General features: G+C 43.9%; 1 pseudogene; it reads right to left on the bottom strand.

Annotated features, from left to right (window-relative positions):
* Positions 1–334: 334 nt before the first annotated feature.
* Positions 335–434, bottom strand: LOC127213566 (uncharacterized; annotated as a pseudogene).
* Positions 435–6,670: the final 6,236 nt, after the last annotated feature.

The raw sequence follows: 6,670 nt of genomic DNA, 5'->3' as shown, positions 1-6,670 counted from the left end.
AGAAATCTCCATGTCATGATTTGGGAACTGGATGGTGGACCAAGAGAAAGCCCACTACACACATGGGTACTTGTGATTTAAACTCAGATCTTCAAACTGACTTGTCAGGGGTTTTGCTGATGGAGCCATCTCCCAGCCCAACCCCTGAATTTTCAAATGTGATTGTTTTCTTTTTCTTTTTGAAATAGGGTCACAAGGCCTGAATGGCCTTGGTTTTACTAGGTAGTTAAGGAAGGATCTGAACTTCTCTTCCTCCTCCAAGTGCTAGGAATATAGGTATGTGCCACCATACCCATGCCATATCATGTACCTCTTTTCTTTTCTCTTCTTTTTCTTTAATACAGAGCATTTTGTGAACTTGAATTTCATCCTTGCATAGGACCACACTAATCTTCAGTATTGTTCCAATTTTAGTATATATGATGCCCAATCACGCGAAAGGCATGCTTTTTATGGTAGAAAATGTTGCTTTCTGTAGGTTAAAGTTGTCTCTATCTCATTTGAAATAATATACATTTAATCACCCTATGCTATTCATTTTTATTTTTCCATTTTTTTTAAAAAAAATCTGGTTGCTACATAACTCTGGAGCACATGACTCATAACCCAGTTCCTTGGAAGTATCATTTAGCCCTAGTTGGATCTGGTTATAGTATTTCATATCATTTGGCAATTTGTAACATTTGCCACAGTATCTTTAATCCTCTTGGCCATGGTGTTCCTCCTCTATCAAGCACAGGGGTATGTCTGGTCTCACCTGGTATCTGGGCAGCTTTCAGTTGTTTGCATGGTGGTTTGAGTAAAAATCGTTGCTCATAGTCTTGGCCATTTGAACACTTGATGCCCACAGGGTTTGGGAAGATTTAGGTGGTACAGCTTTACCAGAGGAAGTGTGTCATGGGGGGCCGTGGACGCTTTGAGATGAAAATGCCTTGCCAACCAACTTTGAGTTTGTTCTCTCTGCTTTGTGCTTGTGGTTAAAGGTGTAAGCTCTCAGCTTCCTTCTCAAGCCACTGTGCCTGCCACCTGGTACCATGCTTTCTGGCCATGATGACCTTGACCTCTTGCCACTCTGGAACCACAACCAAAATAAACTCTTAATTCTCTAAGTTGCTTTGGGCCATGGTCTTTTTTTTTCACAGTGAGAGAAAAGTGACTAAAACAATGAGTGTAGCTACTATGCCTTTGCTCGGCATGTGTTACATACAAGGCGGTTGCTCTGAGAACTTGAATTGTGCTAATTCTTACAACTCACAACACCTTGGTGAGAGAGGGTACATGTAAGGGTACTGAGGGACAGAGAGCTTGGTCACCTTACCCTCAGCCTGTAAATGGCAAGGTAAGAATGTACCTGAACCTGGGTACTGCCCCCTATTGTCCCTTCACACTGAGCCTGGCCCCCTCCTGAGCCCTTTCTCAGGAGGAATCTTCAATGCTCCTCTACTGGCCACAGGACTTGCCAGCTCTTATGAACTTGGTTTCAGATGCTGCTTGGAGGCTGCTGAGCCACTTTGGCGTTTTACCCTCTCCCCCCAGGCCTGATGGACAACAGGCATGAGGGACTTGCTGGTTCCTCTTGGGAAACAAGAGAGCTTATTACAATTGACTAGAACATTCCAGAACCTGCTTGTTATAGACTGAATTCTTGTATGCTCCAATACTCATATGATGAAGTCCTAGCTCCAGTTGTTAGTATTTGGAAGGCTGTTCTGTTTCCAAGGACCTGAACAATAAGCTCCAGGCTTACAGAAATAAAGCCCAAAGCACTTAAGTTGCCTTCAAGTTGTTGTTATTGGCTATCTTATTGCAAGTAAAGAGCTCTGAGAGAAAGCAACAGAAGTAGGCATGGAATAACCCACTTCTTCCTAGTGACTGTTCTCATGGCACAATTGAGTATTTGATCACATGGTTACAGAATGATGTCTGTGTTTACCTGTAGGAGTCAGGAGGTCAAACAGAGCCTTTGTGGCTGTCTTCATTAACCACACATCTACAGATAAGGCTTTCACCAAAAGGCTCAGATGCATGTTAACTCTGCCCAACTTACAAAATCTCTAGGCTGTGGTTTCTGTTTGGAGGAAGAGAGAGAGAGAGAGGGAGAGATCGAGAGAGAGAGAGAGAGAGAGAGAGAGAGAGAGAGAGAGAGAGAGAGAGAGAGAATAAATTCTGTACTTTAAGTTTGACTGCTCATCCCCCAAGCCACTTGGATCAGGAAGCTTAACATAGTCAAACACAAAGAAATGCAGCCACTCTGGGGACTTATCTGTTTTTTTTCTGCCTTGTCACCCAGAATGTGGCAGAGGAGGGAAAGGAAGGGATCTGTTAGTCACTTGTGCTATTTATAAGGTCTCCAGGAAAAGCTTGAGATAGTGGGAAAATGTCCTTTTCTTTGTATTTTTCATGTACGTGTTTTCCTAGTCTGCCCTATTAGCCTCAGTGTCACAGAAAATCCAGAGTTGGTCATGTCTAAAGAAGCTGTATGACTCTGGTTTTGTTCCCTTCATCTTCTTTTCCCCTTTGCATGCTCAAGGTCACTATCACAAAATATCCCAAACTGTCACTGAAGAGGATTCCTGTGCCTGACTTGGTTTTGTAACTAATGATCAGAGACCCAGAAAAGTCACTCTTAGCAACCTGCAATGGTGAATAAGAATGACCCAGCAGGGGCCTGGAAACATGGTTAGGAGCACTGGCTGCTTGTGAAGAGGACCAGGGTTTGACTGCATCAGACAGCCCACAAATGTCAGTAAATTTGGTGCCAGGTGTCCACACACCCTCTTCTGGCGTTTGCAGGCACCGGACAGGTTAAGAGTGGTACAGATATACATGCAGGCAAAACACACAATAAAATAAAAATAAAATAAAGTAATTAAAATAATAAAAAAGAACCCATAGAATGTGCAAAATAGCAGAAAAACTCAAGCCAGAAGAACCATTTTCACTCTGGTAGATTTATGAAAACAATTTTAATCACATGATCTTTTCCTAAAAGTTGAACCAACAAACAAGCTGAAATTCTGGACAATGCATTTCTACTTTGTTTCGCATCGGTGACTCTGAGGGCCAACCCTATCACCACACTGTGTCCTTTCCCCAAGGACAAAGGTCCAGAGGAGCAACGTTTATCTGAGTTGGCATTCAACAGCCTTCTGCTCCTCACAAGCTGTCCTCGACAGTCTCTTTGAATCTGGTTCTTGGGACTTTTGAAACTATCTAGATCCAAGGCTAAGTACATTATGGCTGTCCACTGGTCCTTTCCTCCAGAGATCCTTGCCAGAGGCCCTGAGGTCCCGTGGTGCAAGGCATCCCATTGAAAGATTTTTGTGTCTCAGCTGACAGCCAGCACACACACACACACACACACACACACACACACACACACACACACACACACACACACAATCTCAGTCTGGAAATCTGGGGAGTGAAAAGAAACTAAGGCAGCCTTAGTCTTCAAGCTACTCCAGCTGAACAGGGCACCTGTCTGCTTAGTCTTCAAGTGACTTTTGCTAAACAAGGCACCTGTCCTCTCCAAGCTCTGCCTAAACTGCAGATTCATGAGAAAAAAAAAAATGAAGGATTATTTTAGGCCAGTGAGTGTTGGGATGATTTATGAGTACGCAGTGATAAAAGGCCAGAACACAGGGGCAGTGTTGGGCAGGTTTTGAGATGATTCCCAAAATGTCTTTCTAAAATTAAGGCGGGGACACAGGTGCCTCCGGCACAGCTGGAGTCTGGGTTGGCCTCTTTCAGGACCTGCTGTCCCTTCATCAGTTTTCTTCCCTTTAGAACGATTTAGAGATAGGGCATTGCTTCTTTTGTGAATTTAAATCTGGGGGAGACTCTGAGGCAAAATGTTGTTTTAGTTTTGAGTGAGATCACTAGCAAATGGAGGAGCTGCACAGTCTTTAACAGTACCATCATTGAATTACTGCTTCCTTCGAGAGGCATCCGGTGCCATTACCGTCAGCACTGGTTGCTCTTGTTAGGTGAACCAATGAAGGCCCAGCCCTGAGCTCTAGCTGTGAGGAACCTGGACCCCGGACCATGCTGTGAAACCTGGCCCTGCCACTGTGGTAACTTTGCTATGCTGAGCAACTAATCAGCTCAATGCTGGCTCTCTGAACACTGCCTGCCACTTAGGGTGGCTGTGAGATTCAAAGGGAGACACGACACGTGAAGCTCTAACAGTAGAGACTAGCACAGACTAACTCCCCAGTGAACAATGAAAGTTATTCTTACATTTCAGATACCAGATCTGCCATCCTGTGTGATTTATCCCAAATTGAGCCTTTGTCAGTAGAATTTAAAGCACAGACAAAGTCCATATGAGCAAGTCCACACCTAAGGGAGACTCCTTTTGCTGTAAGCTGTGGTTCTTGCCTCTGCCCACATTTGCTAGCTTTGAACACAGTAAGCTGGGGGTGCAGTGGAGGCTGTAACACCTCTAGTAACAAGAATTTTGCAAGGAGTGGGAGCTAAACAGGCCTTTCTCAGATTGCTAAGTTCCATGCAAATTGGGTTCCCATGTGTTGTGTTTATAGGCTTTAAGAGATGGTTCTCAAGGTAGGGGTCAAGTGACCCTTTCACAGGGGTCTCCTAAGACCACCAGAAAACACAAATAGTCACATTACAATTCCTAACAGTAGCAAAATTCCAGTTAGGAAATAGCAATGAAAACCATTTTGTGGTTGTGGGTCACCATACCATGAGGAACTGTATTAAAGGGTTGCAACATTGGAAGGATGAGAAACACTGCATTAAGGGGATCTGTCATGTCAGGGCTTATTTTTGCTGTATAGTCTCTTTCTACAGGCAAATACGGCAGGGCCTGTGGAGCTTTGCTGGAGGTGCCCAGTGTTTTCCAGTGTGAGAGGCAGCTGAGGAGGCAGTGGCTGCAGCTCCTGGTCCATGCGACACAGGCAGTGCCTTCCCCTGACCCAGTTGCCCCTACCCCCCCCCCATCACATCAGTGCCCCCTTCTCTGCACAGCTTGCTTCCAGCTCTTTTTCTTGCAGAACCCTGAGCCACACATTAGTCTCCCCCACAGCAGCCCTCTGCTAACTGACTCACTCTTCCACCGTACTTCTAGTGATCTTACTGTGCTTCTCTTGACAATGTGTACAACAAGGAAAGGAAAAGACGGTCAGAGGTTTTTGGAAACAGGTTAAAGACAATTCCCTAGAAACGCTAGCAAGCTGGGACTGTGATATCTACGAGGATGAAAGCCCACATCCTGCAGCATCAGCATCAGGAAAGGGGCTGTGCTCTGGGTAGTGAGACCATTCAGGGTGGCCTTCAGCCACCTTAAAATATTGGTTGAGTTTGTAAGCTATTGTCAGATATTTCTGCAGTACTGAGAAACTGGCTCTCGAGTAACTACTACCATTTGTCAAAAAGATTTCCTTTACAGGGGCACACAGGGCATCTCTGAGACTATCCACTGACTTTGGTCCCTTTTCCTTACTGCTGCTTCCCTCTGCTCAGGCCAGACGGACACGCTAGGGAAAAAAACAATCCCATACATCCCTTCCTGTAGTAGTTTGAATGAGATGTTCCCATAGTTTCAAGCATTTAAATATTTGGTTCCTAAATGACAGCACTGTCTGAGAGGTTTAGGAGTATGGCCTTGTTGGAAGAAGTATGACAAGAGAGGCGGGATTTGACAGTTTAGAGATGCTTACTGTCTCTAGTTCACTTTCTGCTTGGTGTGTGAACTTTAAGAAGTGAGTCCCCTGCTTGCAGCTCCAGTCACCATGTCTGACACCTGTTGGCTCCCATCTGCCATCCTAGACTCTAACCACATGAAACTTTAAGTCCAAATCCAAATCAACTCTTTCCTCTAAGTTGCTTTGGGCATTATGTTTTATCACAGCAGTAGAAAAATCACTAATATACTTTATAATTTTCTTGCCTTATTGGTGATCATGTGATTCAGATCTACAAGAACTGTGCATGAGGTAAAATCTGTTAAACAAACAAACAAAAGAGGAATAGAGGTAATTAGTCCTGTCCTTTGTGTTTCATACCTTCAAAATAAGTATATCATGAAAAACTGTAGTATTTTGTGATCAGGACTTGACAAACCAACTCATCAAAGATTACAAAGATGCAGTGACTTTGGTGTCACTAGGGATCAGCATCTTCCCTTGGTGTCTTACCCCGATTATTCTCCTTAGAGAAAAATAACATTAATAAATACTTGTTGGTGTAAACAAGTAAGAGTTTGTAAGGCATTCTATTTCTTGTAGCCTCATTTCCAGAAAATATTGTTGTGACTTGGTATCTCCTGGAATTGGTTCTAAAATCCTGCCCAGCCCAACACCATTGGTAGCAAAATCTTTGCATGCTCAAGTCTCTTCTGCTAAGCTAGGTCATGTGATGGCATGATATAAATTGTGCTTATATTCCCATACACAAATCATCTCTGGGTCATTTATAATAGCTAATGAAATATAAATGCCTGTTAGCAGGCAGGCTGAGTTCTCAGGGTGCCATGACAAAGAAAAGAGCCTGGACATGTTCAGTACAGATGCTTTTCTAAAAACAGAACATTTCAATTGGAGGGTGCCTGAATCCACAGCCGTACAGCCCACACCCTGGGAGAGCTGGCTGCGTATTATTTATACCACCCAAGGTTTTTTCTTAGGAACACAACAAGACAACTGCT

The sequence above is a fragment of the Phodopus roborovskii genome, unplaced genomic scaffold (assembly GCF_943737965.1).
Source record: "Phodopus roborovskii unplaced genomic scaffold, PHOROB, whole genome shotgun sequence".
Classification (NCBI taxonomy): domain Eukaryota; kingdom Metazoa; phylum Chordata; class Mammalia; order Rodentia; family Cricetidae; genus Phodopus; species Phodopus roborovskii.
This window is presented reverse-complemented; position numbering and strand designations above follow the sequence as displayed.